This window comes from Panthera onca, chromosome F1 (genome assembly GCF_046562875.1).
Source record: "Panthera onca isolate mPanOnc1 chromosome F1, mPanOnc1 haplotype 2, whole genome shotgun sequence".
In the NCBI taxonomy this organism is placed as follows: Eukaryota; Metazoa; Chordata; class Mammalia; order Carnivora; family Felidae; genus Panthera; species Panthera onca.
This window is the reverse complement of record NC_138355.1, coordinates 9,129,799-9,148,523: the sequence shown is the minus strand read 5'-3', so window position 1 is coordinate 9,148,523 and position 18,725 is coordinate 9,129,799. Positions and strand designations below refer to the sequence as shown.

The 18,725-nt window shown below is 40.3% G+C and overlaps 1 protein-coding gene and 1 pseudogene across 3 annotated transcripts in view; one reads left to right on the top strand and one right to left on the bottom strand.

The window, feature by feature from the left end:
• AKT3 (AKT serine/threonine kinase 3) overlaps positions 1-18,725 on the bottom strand; it is a 305,967-nt gene that overhangs the window by 213,234 nt on the left and 74,008 nt on the right. The window lies entirely within an intron of this gene.
• Positions 3,794-4,747, top strand: LOC145713375 (high mobility group protein B1 pseudogene; annotated as a pseudogene).

The window sequence follows — 18,725 nt, the reverse complement described above, 5'->3', positions numbered from 1 at the left end:
TTGAGCCCACAGAGATCCCACACTAATCAGGATGATGCTCAGGTCCACTGGGGTAAGCTATTGGGTGTCACGATGAGAATAATATTTTGCTATGAATCAAAAGGAAATGAAATCAAGGATCAAAATGACTCCTTGTCCGGATCTGGGAATAAGAAATTACACCCAAATGTGGATCTGGGCGAAAGTAGGACACGCTTGTAAATTATGAAAAAATTCCAAAACACTGAAGCACCCTGGTCCCCTCATACAAATTAGCTGTTCATTTTTAAACCACAGAGCGTGGCGTCAGGGCCGGAGATTAAGGTACGCCAGTCTGCCCGAATTGCATCGACTACAGCTACAGCCCAAAGAAGTTAAAGAGCAGAAAGCGACGATGAATAGACTCTTCAGCAAAAAAGAAATGTTTGTTTTTGCAGGTTAGCACCACCATTTTTTTCACATTTGCATCCTTCTAGTTCTACTTGGTCTCCCCATTATGCAACAGTTCTTTACAATACAGCCAGCTACCCTGACAACTGGGTCCCTTTGCCAGAGTGGCTTTGTCTAAATCCTAAAGCTGTGCTTGGCTTTGCACGGGGCCCAGTGGCTGTCTGTGATCTGAATGCCAATGAAGAGTCAGACCCTGTTGTCTAACAAGCCAGAGACTAAAAGGTCTCTTTGGGGTCAACAAACTGTCTCGACTACTTTCATAAGCTTAAGAGACTGGAAAATGAAGCTGGAAATGCATCTTATTTCTTAGGAGGACAATAGGAAAAAGTATTAAGTGTTTAACATTCATCAGATACGTTTTAGGGCTTCAGCTTCAAATCAGAGGGGGTCTAGTCAACCTTCATGTGTAAATACGGTGCTTATTCTTTTAATAGGAATAAACTAAATTTTAAAGAAAAAGTGTAAATACATCTCACTTATATCAAATTTAAGGGTGTTTAGAGAATGTATATAACTTTAGACCATAGAAAAAACCTGTGTCCTAGTTCCCATTTGGAGATCTGAACTGGTAACTGATCGAGGGAGATGAATGACAAATATAAAGGTGGTAAACCACGACACTGCAAAACTTAGTCCTCGGCTGCAATCTAAGAAACGTAAAACTACCTAACTCTAAAGAGCCAATTTCTAGCTAGGACCTACTTGAAGGCAAATATTAAAAGGCTTTTAAAACACCCAACAGTCGAAGCAGAAAAACAGTTTCAAGTACACACTTCAACTGTTAATGAAAATAACACCTTCTTTTTGTTTGCTTCATCTGCCACTCAGCCCCTAATACACATTTCCTTGTAGTTTAGTACTCGGAGGGGCGCCTTTTTCCTTCCTTACAACTACGTGGCCACCTCTCTCATTTAAGCAATGCCACATTCTGTTTTACCTCCTGGATAGCTCTCATATTTCTGCATCATACTCTGTGGCCATATCCCTCACTCAGATCACCAGGATGGCGCACCAGGACCCCGGCAAGAGCCTCCTAACCGTTCCCCGGCCAGAGTGTTCCAGCAGGTCCACAGCACAACCCACATGCACAACTTCAACTGCTCTAAACACCACATTTTAGAAGGTAGAAACAAACAAGTGAACTTATTTTCAATAACAGATCTTACTTAACCAAACATACCCAAGATATTGTCATCTCAACAATCAATTTTAAAAAAAGAAGAAGATATTTTACACTCTGCCTTTTCCAAAGCATGAATTCAAAACCCAGCATGTATTTTATACCTACAGAACATCCCAATGTAGAGGTTACGTTTTCAACAGCTTACGTGAAATGTAATCTTACCAAAACAATAAAGTTACAGGGAAGAGATTTTATACTGCTTCCATTTTTAATTCAAATTAAACAGAATTCCAAATCTAGTCCCTCAGTCACAGCGGCCATGTTTCGAGCGCTCACGGCCACCTGTGGTTCCCGGCTCCTGTGCTGGATGGCACAGATACCGGGCTTCGGTCTCTGGCCGAATCCAGACTCAACACATTCCAGACTCAACACATTCAAACGTACAAACCGTTCCCACCATCTACAGCTTAAACTCTTTGTCCACTTCTCAGTGATCTTCTGGCAAAACCCCACTTCTACAGCCAGCCTACGACACGGGATCCCCTTCTCTTTCCGGCCTCATCTGTCCCCACTTGCCGGCACCCTCCACTGGCCTGTGGTGTCAGCTCCACTGGACACTTCTCTTCCCCACCTGTTGACTGGCCACCTCTCGCATATCCTTCCGGGTTCAACCAAGAGATCACGATCTCTTCTCAGATCCCTTCCTATTATGTGACACAAGCTCTTATGAGGCAGGAACCATGTCACTCTTGTTCTGTATGCCCAGCATCTATCAAAACGCCTGGCACTGCATGGGCACTCAATAAATACGAATCCATCAGCGGACTAACTGGAGCTCTTTGATGCATGCCCTCAACGCACATGGAAGGAAGACAAGAGTCCTCCGGTGATTCATTAACATGGTTTCACTGTCACAACCAGAAATACACTGACCATGGGACACTATGCTAAAATGAACTCTGAAACACCAAGACTCTCCACATTGGATTCTTCAGTAGCAACGAGTACTGTGTGCCTAAGATTCTCCTGTGTCCCCTGAAAGGGTAGTGAAGGTCAGAGGGAAGCTTTCCCCCTGCTTCTTATGAGGGGAGTCCATTAGCATAACTCCAGGCTTCCTTCTCTCCCTTTACTCACTCTAATTCTGGTGAGATGCAGTGATTTTTCTGGTGGAGAGACTGGAGGCAGGGGGAACACCTGGGTGTGCAGAATTAAGCCCAGTGCCTTTTTCTTCCTTTTGAAGCTAGCCTGCTGCAGAAAATGCAAATGTGCCTTTGTTCCTACATGTAAGAGACCAGCAAACTAACTAACCACAGGAAGCCTGTAGCCGGTTTTTCTAAATAAAGTTTTATTGGAACACAGCTCCACCCGTTACTTAAATATTGCCTAAGGCTGCTTTCTTGCACTATAGTCACAGAGCTGAGTGGCTCCCGTGGTGACCAAAACCACAGGGCCTACAAAGATATCTCAGGGGAGGCCTGGGTGCCTCAGTCAGTTAAGCATCTGACTCTTGACTTCGGCTCAGGTCATGATCTCGCGGTTCGTGGGATTGAGCCCCACATCAGCTCTGCACTGACAGCACAGAGCCTACTTGGGATTCTCTCCTTCTCTCTGCCCCTCCCTGACTGGAGCACACACGGGTTTTCTCTTTCCCTCTCAAATAAATTAAAAAAAAAAAAAAAAAAAAAAACATTTTAAAAACTCCTTAAAAATTTTTTTAAAAAGGTTATTTTAGTATCTGTCCCTGTGCAGAAACAAATCCATGCAATATGTCTAACTCTTAATGCCTGTAATGCATTTAGGAAGATCTGCAATTCTATCAGCAAGTCACCAGGCTCTCATACTAAGACTTCCAATTTAATCCTTACTAGTGATATGCTTTGGCCTCCATCTTTACTTTTCATTTCAAATATTGTGTATGAGGCCAGATAACGAGTACTTATTTACACTGTGGCCTGTACACTTCATCTTTGTAAATTTTCTAGGCATAGTTATTAAGTTCTGGGTACAAAAGTTCCAAGGGACGAGCCTCAGGGAAGCACTTGTTTAAGCAAGGAAGTACTTGGAAATGTGTTTTCTGAAGGAAACGCTGGCCCTACATCTGGGAAATGTAGCTCATTAATGTTAACTTCATCACACCCAGAACTGTGTTTTCTTCTGTTTTCAGTGACGGCCACCAGCACTCCAAACTTCAGCCTCGTTCAAGGAAGACCCACAGAGCTGCAGGCCGCGTCTGGCGCCCGCCCTCACAGCCACTGCAGGACACGGAGCTCCACAGAGACCGTGCCGGGAGCCTCACTCAGGAAAATGATTCTATGTGGGGCAAAGGAGAGCCTAAAGAAGCCAGCAGGCAAAATGTCACTGTGCGCATTCCTTGTGCAGACTTGCTGGGAGGGGCACAGGAGGAAGAGCCCGGAGAGGTGGAAGACCATGTCTGCCAAAGACAAAGGACAACTTGAAGACATGGCAAAGCTGGACGGGGCCCATCACGAAAGACAAATGAAGACTCATCTCCCTCCTAAGGGGGGGACCAAAGCAAGAAGATCAAGGACCCCAAAGCACCCAGGAGGCCTCCTTCAGCCTTTTTCTCATTTTGTTCTGAGTGTTGCCCCAAAATGGAAGGAGAACATCCTGCTCTATGCAGTGTTGACACTGCAAAGAAACGGAGAGACGTGGAAGAACTTGGCTAAGTGTGGCCTTAGGAAGAGACGGTGGCCAAGCTGAAGGAAAAATCTCGAAAAAATGAGGCTGCATGCCGAGCTAAAGAAGACTTGATGAGGCAAAAAAGGGAGTCACCGTCACCGGCAAGGCTGAAAAAGCAAAAAAAAAAAAAAAAAAAAAAAGGAAGGAAGGTGAAGAAGAGGATGATGGAGAAGTTGTTTCCAGCGAAGATTTTCCCCTTGTCTGTAAAGCATCTAAACCCCGTGGATCCAACTCACTCTTTTTAAAGAAAAAACCTGCAATGCAAGGCTGTGTAAGATTTGTTTCTGAACTGCACAGTATCTTTTTCTTCGTATAGTTCCCACGCTAGCGAACGTGTCTTCAGACAGCCCAGTCCTGGTGGCACGCCCGAGAGCCACCAACCTTGCCCGCTACAACTTAGAGCAGGTTCCTGTTGGCGCCCAGCACTCCCTAGTTGTTTGTGGGGATGGAAGGTTTTCATCTTCAGCTGCCTCTGATGTGGCTTCTATGAGATGACTGTTGTTCTGAATACCACTCTGCAAACTCACAGACACACACACACACACACACACAAGCTGCCACCATTTGTTGACATTCTGATTGCTTCTAAGTAAATACAACTTCTTGTATTAAAAAAAGAAAAGACTTAGAGTGTTAAGTTTTCATGTCATGCCCTTTGTTTTAAGAAAACATACAGTACATGTATTTTTTCTGTAAAAAAAAATAGTCTTTGGACATTATTGATTCTTGTTTCCTTGCAAGGTTCCCTATCTCCTGAAACAAATCAAATGACACAAAAAGTGGCATTAGATCTATTTTCTATTTCCAAGAACACCAGTAAAAGACTATTGTAATAACTTATTAAAGAGCATTTATCTTTTTTTCCCATACTGATGCTATTTAACTAAAACCTTTCAGTCAGTGACAGTCCTACCACACATACCTGTGAAAATGGATGTGCAAGAACATTAATCTTGACAATAACTATAAAGAGGTTAAACAGAGGGAATGAAGGTCTTCCTACAAGTTGATAGAACATGGTCCAACAATAATCCTTCACAAAATATTTAAATAGGTGAGAGTGTTGCATATTTTTATCACATGCTTTTTATTCATTTCAATTTTGTCCTCTCATTTCCCCGTTGTTAAGGAGCTCGCATTTCCAAAGTTTTCTACTAATGTTGTTTGAGTAATTTAATACAAGAAGGTTAGCAGACCAGATGATATATAAAATGCCTCTGACGTCCATACTAACTCAGGTTTATATTTGGTTGCTGGGAATTCTTTCTAAAGCAAAACCAAGAGTAAGACATAAACAAATGAGAGTTTTTCAAAGAAATTGCTTTTGTGCAAAAAAATTAAAATGGTACTTGAAGATGAAATAAACTTTTTTTTAATAAAATATTTTTCATCTCAACTAGGCCATGACTTCTTTGTAGTCACAATATTCAGTAAATACTTAAAGACTACCACACTTATTTCATAATCTGTCAATCTATTCTGGGACACGTGCCTCCTATGAGAGTTGTCACCTCGCTAAGTTGAAAATTTAAAAATATTTTTTAAAAAAGTGAACCAGTTAAGATCATACAAAATTGAGATTCTATGTAAATGATAAATACATCTCTTGGGGAATCAGAAAAAAGTGTCTGCATTTCTGTTTTCTTCTCTTTTGGTCCTATAGCAAAACAAACTCTGGTCTTCCTGCTTTTCTCATTAGAAACTTTTCTCCCCTTAAGACAATGTATCCTCTGAACTCTAGTATTTAAGAAAGACAGCAAGCACTCTGTTCACCAAAGCCTGTACATAAAAATATGTCAGGGTTTCAGAGTATCTTTTGGAAAAAGTGTTAGACCATTTACTGAAACGAAACTGTATTTAGCGAATACAGTTAGCGAATACAGACAGCTCCCGCAGACAAGTGTTGGCCGGCTTCATGCATGAACTTTGGCGCACATGGCCTCCAAGGTCACAGGGGTGAGAGGAAAGATCAAGCGGGGGAAGTACACTGCCTCAGCCCAAAATGACACATAATACTTTCCCTCACAGTCCATTGGCCAGAAACTAGCTATTTGGATCCAACGTAAGTGCACGGAAAGCTGGAAAATGTAGGGAACACATGGAAAAGTTAGTCTGCGCCTCCGAAACACAGCTCTCAAATACTGCTCAAGGAAATCTCAAATTCTGTGTTAAAAGATAAGGTTCTAATTGACCTTTACTAAAACTAAAATTAGATCGACTTTACATACATTTTCTACAATGGCTGGTATTTGTTTCCTGGGGAAACAGTGGATGCTGTTTCTTTAAACTACCTCATTTTGATAGTTCCCCCCACCCACCCAAAATTGTATCAGTAGTCTTAAGAACACTTAAAAGATAAGCATTTAAAATGAATTTTATGGTTTGAAATACAGAAAGCAGTTTCATTAAGTTAGAAAAGATTTTCAAAGACTTCCACAATTTATCAAATACAGTATTAGAGCAAGCGAGGACACCCAACGTTTTAGACACTATCTAATTTGCAACGTCCCTGACCTAAGGTTTAATTAATTTTAAAATGCGTTTACATACAATGTCATACAATTATTTTAGGACTCCAGATGAATAGCAAACATATTTTTAAAAAGTGCTCAACTTCAGTAGTCATCAGGGAAATAAAAACTGAAACCACAATGCCATATCACCAGGAAGACTGAAAAACGAAAAAGACAATCTCAAGTGCTGGTAAAGAGATGGAACAAATGGAACTCTCAAAAACCGCTACTGGGAATATAAAGAAGCAACATTTCAATGTCAACTGTACTTCGATTAAAAAAGAAAAAGAACCAACATTTCTGGAAAAGTGTCTAGCAGGAGCTACAAGATAAGCTGAACATACGCACTCCCTGCCATCCACCAGTCCCACCTCTAGTATGCACCCAACAGAAATCTGTACATAGCACACCAAAAGACATGCAGCCCAAAAGTAAAAATAACCCAAATATGCAACAGAACAGATAAGTTGTGGCCCAGTCACACAACAGAAACATTGTGTAGTAAGAGACATGAATGAACTATCTTCACACACAACAACACAGATCAATTTCATGAACACAGCCTTGAAAATAAAGCCAATGGATTCCATATTCAAAAGCAAGTAAAACTGTTTCGAGTGTAAAAGCCAGGTATGCTTGGTGGAGGGCACTGACTTGGACAGGTAGGAGGGAAAGGTTTAGAAGGTAGCGGTAATGTTCTGTTTCTTTGTATGGGTGTTCGTGACATGGCAGGTTTACTTGGTGAAAATTCACAAAAGGGTATTTGTACAACCTTTCACTTTCCAGTCTGTGTCTCATACTTTAAGAAGAAGTTTACCTTAAAAAAATTATTACTGGTAACAGGAACAGAACCTCTTCATTTGTTATATTTTGCACCATCATTTTTAGTTCCAATATTCCTTACTATGGTAAATGGTAATTTTTGAAACGGCTCTTCTAGTCAACATGTAGGAATCACATTTGTTATAACTACACTTCTTACTCATTAAAATCCTTACTCAGTGGGGCGCCTGGCTGGCTCAGTTGGCTGAGTGACCATCTCTTGATTTCTGCTCAGGTCACAATCTCAGGGTCGTGGGGTCAAGTCCCATATTGGGCTCTACGCTGACAGTCAGGAGCTTGCTTGGGATTCCCTCCCTTTCCCTCTGCGCCTCCCTCCCTCTCTCTTTCTCTCTCTCTCAAAAATAAATAAACTTAAAAAAATGTTTTTTAAATCCTTACTCTTTAAAAATATTTTTTATTAACTTCTCAAAAAGATTTTTCTTGTTGCAAGTAATGTGGGAGATATTTAAATTTTTTTGTAATGAACCTGTTGAAGAATTCAGTTCTAACATAAAAACATGGGCCCTAAGTATATAAGAAAATAAAATATGACACCAAAGACATTGATATCACACCATGTTAACACATGTGGGACTTCAGACATAATTTAGGCCAATCCCTCTTATTTTACAAAAACAGGCAAAGTGATTTACCCAAGGTCACAAAAATAAGTGTAATAGATATTAGTATTCAGCTCTCCAGAATGAGTTTATTATTCTTACCTCTAAACTATTCTCCTGCCCATTTAATCATGGATACTAGAAACGAAAATTTTACTACACAAAGGAATTTCCTACTGGATGATTTTGAAGTTGAATTTAGTGAACTCAAGACCTATAATAATCAAATAAAGTGAGCATCCAGAGTAGTGTTCTTCATGAAAATAGCTTTTTAAGACCCAGTAAGACTTATGTGGTAATCATTTCACAATATATACAAACATCAAATTAGAACAACGTACACTTGAAACTGTTACATGTCAATCAAATCTCAATAAAAATGCATTAAGTAGATCCCAAAAACTTAAATTTAGCAAGTCTGCGTTGACTCTAGAACAGAACTCTTTTGCAACCCATTGCAAAAATACAAATTCCCAATGCGGAACCAAAAGGAAAGATCTTCTGGGTTCAATGGATGATTTTTCACTTTGCTTTGTTTTCTATTTCCAGGTAGCCCTAGTTGAGTACTCTTTTCACTAAATTCAAAATACAGGTAGTACCTTCTGGTCAAACATGTTTCTCATGTATTTTATAGTAGTTTAATATCCATCCCTAACTTGGCCTATGAGTCCCGCATCTTCCCCGACCTTCTCAATGAGAGCTGTGTTACACATTTTCATAATATATAAATCATATCCTATTTAATTATTAGGTTAAAATGTATCCCAGGGGGCAAGTGGATGGCTCAGTTGGTTAAGCATCCAACTCTTGATCTCAGCTCATGTCATGACCTCACGGGTTTGTGGGTTCAAGCCCCACATCAGGCTTTGTGCTGACAGTGCGGAGCCTGCTTGGGATTCTCTCTCTCCCTCTCTCTCTGCCCCTGTCCCTGCTTGTGTGCTCTCTCTCTCTCTCTCTCAAATAAATAAACATTTACAAAATATAAATAAATAAAATAAAAATAAATAAAATGTATTCCACCTTTACATTCCAATGAAGTAAACATGATTTGTCTTCAGTATTTTTTCCTCTAAATAATACCAATATAAGCCTACATTTGATAAAGCTAGTTAAAGTTAAAACAAAAATGAAAAACCTTTAGAGACTATTTTATTAACCAGCATGTCACTGAGTTAGTAAGTTATTAACTACCTACCACTTGCTTATGTTATCTTCACACCCAGCTTTTCATTAGAGAATACAGGGAGAGATGAGGAAATTTCAAAATTTGGTAACTGGGCCATCGTCAGACATGCAGACTGAACATCTGATTCCGAGTCTGTCTCAAATTAACGCTCTACAGAGAAGAAGAGTGGTCCCATGATCTCTGAAAATATTTACCGCTGTTGGGATTTTAAAACATTCATCAAGAAAATGGGTTTATTAAAGATAGTGAGGCATCAGAGAAGACAGAAGTAGAAATACAGAGATGGAGACCAGAAGAGAGGAGAGAAGGAAGAAGAGAAGGGAGAAGGAGAAGCAGCAAGACCTTGCCCTTGAAAATCTCCAGCAAACTTTATTCATGTACTCACGAAAAAGAAGCAGGGAGAACAGAGTTGATAAAGAAGGCATCAGAGATTGAAGAACATGAACATGAGGGCAGGGGGCGGGGGCGGGGGTGGGGGGGAGGTGAGGGGGACCAGGACAGGAAAAAAAACAACTGCAAGCTGCTGAACTGAGCTTAAAAACAATCATCAAAGGGGGCTTTGGGAGCTCACCAGCTGCAAAGGTTTTGTATTAGGTTGTGACCCCATTGGGAGGATGGACGCCCCTAAATAATGATGTCAAAAGAGTTTTTACATGCCCAGGAAGCTATTCCAAGCAAACAAAAATCTACATTGGTTCCTAATGGAGGTTAAGACCTTGGGGGATTATAGATAGAGAGTGTAGATGGCTATTATCTAAATAAACTTATTGTTCCCAGCACAACAAAAGAATATATTCCTAAAAAAGGATTTGCGGTATGTTCACCATAAAGCTCCAAACAAAAAAAATGAAATGAACACTCGCTCTTTGCAGGAATGTACCAACATTGTCAGAAGTTTCATGGCAAAGTGAATTTTAGAACAGAAAAGTAATTAATTACAGAATAACTTCCAAGGGAATTTAATTCACAGAGCATTTCTGCATCCTACCTTCCATGCTTTCTTATCACATAGGCAGTAATTCATTACGACTGGGGCAACACACTTCTGAGGAATTCTGATCAGAATTCTGATGGCACCGATGGGAGGTTCTCACTGGCCTCTGTGTTAGCCTTCCATCCAATACACCTCAGTAAAGGCAACACATTCGTGGTCATTTGTCCAAAACAGCAATTTTTTTTTTTTTTTTTTTTTGGCAAGAGACATGAAAGATTAAAGGAAGACATCCTCAGTTCATAAAGCAAACTATCACCTAACAACATCTGCTCTTAAAAACCAGCAAAAAATTAAGTTGTTTTTTCTCCCCCCCGTCGTACGCACAATTCTCAAAGCAAGCTGCAACGGCATCTTCTGCCTATTTGCGGTTCTTCCAAATTTAATGTATACGTCTCTTTCTTTGTAGTTCACTGAGCTTGTGCCACGGGTTCTGTTCTTGGCCACCTGATGCAAAGGGCTTTCCTGATTAGCATCTGTTGATTATAATGATGTTAGCAAACACATGCCTTTTCAAATGAAAGGGTTAATATTACATAGAAATATTACAGAAAACAACCTTAAAATATAAACGGACTTTGTCCACAGACACAATAAAATTCAAAAAGGGATAAACTTAAGACAGTGTACTTCAGACACTGTATAAGTATTCTGCAAAATGATTTAAGGTCATAATGAATCACAAGCTACAAAGGGTCACCAGTGAAATGAGGTATGCAAAAAGCGCAGGGACACGTGGTTGGTTGGACATAGTCCCATGAAAACAAAAACGTGACACTATGCTTTTTCTACCATAACAACCTTCAAATCGTTTTATATTGAGACCTGACGGTTCTGGAACAATCTCTCCTCAATCAAATGAAGGAAAAATGAACACAAGTAGAAAGACAAGAACATAAATAGACCCTATAAAATATATATCGTGCCAGGGTGTTGTTTATCTGCGTTTCTGAGGAAGTCAACATGGTTCATTAGTCTGTTTTCACATGCTTGTCTAGTAATTATATTGCACAGCTGTCCAAAATAGTTCGAAGGTTTTGAAAGCACCAAGCTGGAAGACCTTGTGGGTAGGCAAGGAAGTTGGATAAGCTCCCTAAACATAGCTCCTTTATCTGAGCTTGAAGATAAAGAGGCAAAATTGAACTTGGTGATCCTATCTGGTTGAGAGAGAAAACAAGAATAGGGTTTAAAAAAAAAAAAAAAAAGAAAGAAAGAGACCCAGACAGAAATGGTATTCTTCCTTACAGTTGAGACCAGAAAGGTTCACATAAAGCAAAACTTTACAAGCTATGGTGTAGTCAAGGACAATGGTGACAGCTTAGCTTCACGGATGCTTGTAAAACTTCATTAATCCCTGTAAAACCAGAACCAACCTAGCAGACAAATAACTAAAACAGTATTAAGGAAAGAGAACGGTTTCACTGACTTTGATGTAGAATTTCAGAAAATTTTAAAGTTCACTGGAGGAATATTACTATTCAGTATGATTAATTTAGCAAAAATAAGTCAATAAGGCAAAGCAGTCTTAACCACATGAATCTTTCAGGGTTTGCTTTTGTTCAAAGGAGGTATTCTCTCAAGATGTAGGTTTAAAATAAGATACCCAGACAATACAGAATCAATCTGCATAAACTCTTAAAGATTGCCTGTTTATGCATGTCTGCCTTTCAAAGCCTTGCATTTTGAAGAGTAAGGTGGCCAGGCTAGCCTTGCCATGTGAGTCAGAGCGACATCTAGTGGCAGCTCCGCTGAACAGTGCACGTTTGGTGCTCCATGTGCCGTAAACACCGAAGGATCGGTACCTAGCACGTGGCAGGCGCTGGAACACTACTGCAGAATCAGCTACTCCACCATGAACACTTTGGGCTAATATCCCAATTTCCCCGTTCCTACTGAACCTCCTCCTTCCTTTCCCGCCATTTTCCAGGCCTCCATTCTTCCTGTTTTCTCAGTCTGTAAGCTCCCCTCCCCGCCCCACCCCACCCCCAACTCTCACCCTCTTGTCTCATTCTCTAGGGACTCCTTGGTCAGTCTGTATTTTTCTCATCTGCTTTTTCTTTCACTGTACACATCTGATCAATCTCCACCCTGTGTCTTTTATAGAATCTGTTTTCTGTAGGACTGTTCTGAATATGGCTGTATTAAGTCATGGAACTATGCCAAATGAAACGACCATAATTCATGCAGCCGTGGGAAAGTAACTTAATTCATCTCCAGTTGACTGACCATCTATCAAGTCAAACTGATAGATGATTATTTACCAAAAGCCATCATGTCACATCTTCTTCACCCTTATACAAACCCCTCTACCCAAACTCTATCTCCCTCATCCTGTAATAAACTTACTTCCCAGAAAACATGGAAATTATTGAATGTAAGTAACCCCAACTTCCCAACTCTGCATTTGAAGCAGACACTTAATTGGAAAACTTTCTCTTTCTCTCTCTCTCAAAGGAGGACATATATATCCCCCTTGTCGAGGGCTAGCCTTATTCTCGTGTCCCATTTTTATTGTTATCTGTCTTTAAAACTTGGTTACGGCAATGATTATCTCTCTCTTGAACCCTCAAAATTTCCCCTCTGTATTCTGACTCCTTCCCTACAACCTATGAACATGCCCACCCCATCCAAACATCATCTTTATCTTTCTTTGACCTGTTTGAATCTATTCTCTTTTTATCAAAGAATAACTCAAAAGAATAATCTATAGTGTCTTTCTTCATTTCTTCGATATCCATTCACCACCCAACCAAAACTCCACTGGCTCCAGGGAATGGCAAGGAAACCCACCTACAGAAGCCTGGCTGGCTAATCACAGCCAGCTGCTGAGCCAGGGCTGATGCTGTGTGGAGTCCTAATCAGTGCTGGTTGGCAGGCTGCTGTTTTATTATTTAACATAGCTGGAAGTTTCTTTACTTCTCGTACAAAATCAAAAATCACTGAATGAGAGAACATTTTCAACTAAGAAAAAAATCTACGCAATACTGAAAAGTATTAAAAAATGTGACACTTATCCAAAACAAGCATATAAGCACCTGAAAGGTACATCTAGTTAAGTGATATGGCACAGCATTTTAAATAGCCCTGAAATGCTGAACTAATTATAGTAACCATGAGCAATGCTTTCTGAACAGCTCTGATTCTGAAATGAACATTCTTTGTATCTGATGATACCAATTCAGCCCTTTTTGTGGTCGATGCTATAAATGTTACGGAAATTATGTACTGCCCATGTTCATTACCTAAATTTCACATAATAATAGGTTTGTTAAATTAATTTTTCCCTAAAATAGATAAAACAATTATTCTTTATTAAGGATTAATCACTTGCCAAAATTAATTGTCTAAAACAACCTCATTTTAATTACACACTAGTCTTAGATCTGGTGTTTTCAACTTTTTGTTTCTTTAAATTTTACACTTTAAATTTTTAAATAACAGAAACAATTTTGCAGGTAGTTGCCTGGTTTATAAGTGGTCTGCACTCTTTAAGTTCATTGGTACCTTCTGGACACTTCGACCATTTTGTTCCAGAGAATAATGCTATAAATAGTGGTTAAATTTGAGGATGTCATCAAAGGTCTATTTAACTCAATTAAGTAGTACTCATCAGTACCAGCTAAACCAGCCTTAAATCTAGGTCCCTGGAATGGAGGGGTGGGGAAAAGGAAGTTAAAGTTTTTAACACTCTTTCCAGGCACAGAATTCACCGTAATCAAATACCTGAAATGGGCAAATGTACCTTTGGCATAATTCCTACATCCTTTCTCAATACAAGCTTTTCTCCCATATCCTGCTGTTATTCCTACCAGTTTCATGGTCTTCACACCTCTCGCATCATGTCATACCATCTTGATCTGCCTTAACTTCCCCAAATGCCCCGTACTTCAAAATTTACTTCTTCCTTCTACCGACATCTGATCTCAGCGGGCAACAAGAATGCAATCTGATTCAAAGGAATGGGTGAAAAGATTGGTCTAAACCTTTTAAAAGATAATTTATAAAATAATGATAACAACAGGGGAAGAGGAGCATCACAGTGCAGAAAACTAGTAGGCACTACTTTAATCAAGTGATCAAAGCTAACATCACTAGTAATGGGATAAATCGAAATCGAACACCACCCCAGAGGATACAAGGACACAGCAGCTCTTCTGTGACATTGCCAAAAATGTACAACCTGAATCTCACAGTGAACAAAACATCAGACAACCCCAAACTGAGGGATGTTCTACAAAATAACTGGTATGTAATCTTCAAAAGCATCAGAACCATAAAAGTAAAGATGGTGGAGCCATTCAGGCTAAATGAGACTGAACATACTTGACAACTAAATGCAGAGCAAGATTTTGGATTAGAATTTCTCAACAGAAAACACTATTGAAAGAACCGGCAAAATCTGAAAAGGGCCTGGTTATTCAATAGTAGTGAGTGATGTAAGAATACCTATTTCTTGACTTAAAAGTTAAGTCTTCATATAGGAGAATGTCCTTTGTAAAAAAAAAAAAAAAAAAAAATCCACAAAAGCATTCAGGAGTAATGGAGTGTCTTGCATCCAAATGGACTGGGAAAGAAAAGCTTCTGAGTTATTCTTACAACTTTTCTGTAAGTTTGGAATTATTTCAAAATATAAACGAAAAATAAAGAAAATGTAAAGGTTTTTACACTTGCACTCCCTTTTGCATTCTGATGCAGCTTTATCTAACAATTAAAGCTGTTAATAGGTTTTGGAAATGTATTTCTTTCATTCATTCATTCATTCATTCATTCATTCTTCACTCAACAAACACGGAGTGCCTTACTCTGTCACAGGCACTGTGAACACCACAGGAAGAAGTGGAGAAAAATCCCTGCTTTCATGGAGCTTATATTTGATGGGTGAGAAGCAAGTGGAGTGTATAGTATGTTAAATACTGGTAAGTGCCAAGGAGAAAAACAGAACAGGGAGAGGACTGAAGCTTTAGATAAGGGAGCCTGGGACAACATCACTGAGAACTTTTTTTTTTTTTGAACTCACGACCCTGAGATCAAGACCTAAGCTGAGATCAAGAGTCAGACACTTAATGGACTGAGCTACCCAGGTGCTCCGAAGTAACTTTTAAGAAAAACTGAAGAGATGTGTGGGTACCTGGGGGCGGGGGTGGCAAGATGGTAGAGAGATTCTTGACATAGGGAACAGGAAGGCTTGAGATGGGGACATGCCTGATGTGCCCCTGAAACAGTCGGAGCGTGAACGAGGGAGGGACTGCGAGGAAAAAGTCAGAGAGGTGATGAGGAGCCCCTCGTCATCTACAGCCTTGTGGATCCCACAGAGGACTCTGGCGTTTACTCTGAGCGAGGTGGGAGGCCACAGGAGGCTGCTGAGCACAGAAGCCACATCATTTGTCTTAAGTTGTAGTAAGATCACTGAGGCTACTGCTGGAAAACGGAATAGAGGAGGACAGGGGCAGTGGATGAGGGCTAACGATCAAATCTCGCTTCTCCACAACCGCCGGCCCCATGTGATAACATACTATGAAGCAGGATGAAAGATTATTATAGAGGGACCTTGCACTTGCTCAGCCTGCAGGTGAAGAATCGACACTGCCTACGCCCCAGGAGCCTTCCCCACGTGCCTTCTCGGCTCGCATCCCCTACAGGTATAAACGCTCTCCTGCTGGTATGGTATTAACTTACCTAGTTTTTATTAGTGTCAGCACCCAGCTCTGTGTCCCTAAACAACAACGTTTCCTGCGTATGGAGTTCTTACACATTGGAATAGGACTTTATGCATCGTCTCTACCTCACTTCTCTCTCAAAACTAGGCTGGTGCGATTCTCCCCTGTTTAGTGTAGCTTTGGTCCGTTACTTTTCTTTGCTGTACCGTATTCCACTGTGTGACTGCACCACGACTCATTTATCCATTCTCCCGCACACGGGCATCTGTTTCCAGTTGCTTGTTATCTCAAGCAACACTCCTCTGAACATCCTTACGTGTGTCTCCATGGGAAATAGGCACACATCTAAGGGTTTCTATCCAGGAGCTGAATTACTAAGTCAGAGGGTCTGCACGTCCTCAGCTTCACTAGATCAAGACAAGCTGTTCTAGGTGTACCACTGTTCATTTCGCCAGTATCTCCAACCTTGGATATTATCATGACTTCGAATTGTTGCCAACACGGTGTGTGTGTGTAGACGCTCTCTTACGGTGATTTTTATTTGTCATCTCTCTGATTGCTGAGGATTGGTTTTTTGTTTTTGTTTTTTTTACATTTGTCATTCTTTCATTTCTTCTGATACCTAAGATCTTTCATCAGGAAGTGTGACACTGAGTACATCCACATTTTGCAAACCCCCCCCACCCATTTCCAGAGCTCCTTTCATTTTGCAAAACTGGAACTCTGTACCCATTAAACAGTAACTGCCCCCCACCCCCCGCCCCTGGCCCCAGCCACTGGCAACCACCATTCGACTTCTTATCTTTAGGAATCAGACTACTCTAGGTACTTCACATAAGTGGGATGGGCTCCTACAGTGCCCGTCCTCGGAGGCCAGGGCTGTGTTGCACTCCCTGCGTGACCACCTGCAAAAACCAAAGAAGGACATCAGTCAGGTACTGAAGGACTAGACTTTGGTCACTGATAAGGCTGCCATCGCACTAGGTGCACCTCCCCAAATGGAGCCCCTCCCACTGCCTAGGTGCTCAACCAATATTGCTTGACTGATTGGATGAATGAACGGTGGAGGACAGCTGGCTGAGGCCAGACTCCGCTCCCATTCAGGCAAGCCCGTTTACTTCACCCTTGCTTTAAGTTGTTACTGAATCCCAAACGTCAAGTTTAAAGCTTAGGAGCTGACAGAACATCTTCCCTGGCTCCTGAAAATTCAGTCAGTCAAGGAACCCCAGTTTATGATTGCTCAAATCCCTGGGATCCTCTGACAGTCAGCTGCAGCACCCGTATGCACAATGAGGGGTGTGTCCCAGTTACCTAGATGGCTGGGCCCAAATAAGACCACAGTCAACCTCCCGTGACTGTAATCCGAGACCTAATGATCTTTCTCGGCTTTATCCTCAGCCACTTAGACATACAAAGTGATATACTAATACAAGGCACACCGTACTCTGCCTGAGAAGCAGTTAGCATTAGCTATCTAGAAAGAAATAGCAGTTAACTTAAAGACGTAATTTTTTCAAAGACAGTTAGGTGAGTGTATTTCAAGGAATACAATATCTAAGCATTTTAAGAAATGTATTAAATGTTTATTTTATTGTTAAGGCCAAAATGTCTTGAATTTTGGTTCCTTAATCCAGGAACCTTTGTTTGACTGAACTCCTGATACTAATCCCAACCTGGTATCTCATAAGAAATTACAATGCTAGGGCAATTTCTTTAAGTCAAAATAATAGGTTTTTGTCAGTATACCTGGTGATTGCAAATGAATAAAGCATTCTACTTTAAATAATATGAAATGAAAAAAAAATTAATGTTATTAAAATTAATTTTTTGGCGTGCCTGGGTGGCTCAGTCGGCTGAGTGTCTGACTTCAGGTCAGGTCCTGATCTCAAAGTTTCATGAGTTTGAGCCCTGCGTTGGGCTCTGTGCTGACAGCTCGGAGCCTGGAGCCTGATTCAGATTCTGTGTCTCCCTCTCTGTTCCTCCCCCCGCTTGCGTTCTGTCTGCCTCTTTCTCTCTCTCAAAAGTAAATAAAGATTAAAAAAATTTTTTTTAATTAATTTTTGATTCCTAGAGGGAAAAAAATAATCATTTATTCTCAGGCTACATTGCTGATCATCTGTTCTCAAAATCTTTCATGTCAACAGAAAATACTAAAATAAAATCATAAACAATGATTTTACTATATATGTTTTTGTAATTGCCAACTGAGACTCCTATGTAATGATTTGATCAAGCTAACACACCATTTTCCAGAAACAAGATTTTTAGAGAAAGGAAGATAATGTCAAAATTATCTTTTTTATCTGACTTATGTATAATCAATGATCTACCCTCTACAGATGGCTACGAAAGCATCCAAAAAAATGTTTCTATGTGACAGAGTGCATCAAGCGCCACAAAATGGACTGTTTTCCATACTATTAATAAGACTATTAACAGACTTCCTCTCAAACTCTTCTTTTCAATCTTAAGTCCCTTCAAGACTCATTAAGCAATTCCAGAAAATAAGCAGGATATGTGAATGGTTAACACTGACCTCGCACATGTGGCAATGCAAATTATGCATGGCAAGGTAGAGATGTTAACACTGTATTTAAAATGTAAATCTCCTAATCTTCCAAAATCACTCACTCACTGTTCCAGAAACATTTCTAGAACTAACCACAGCTTTCAGGATTGGAGCC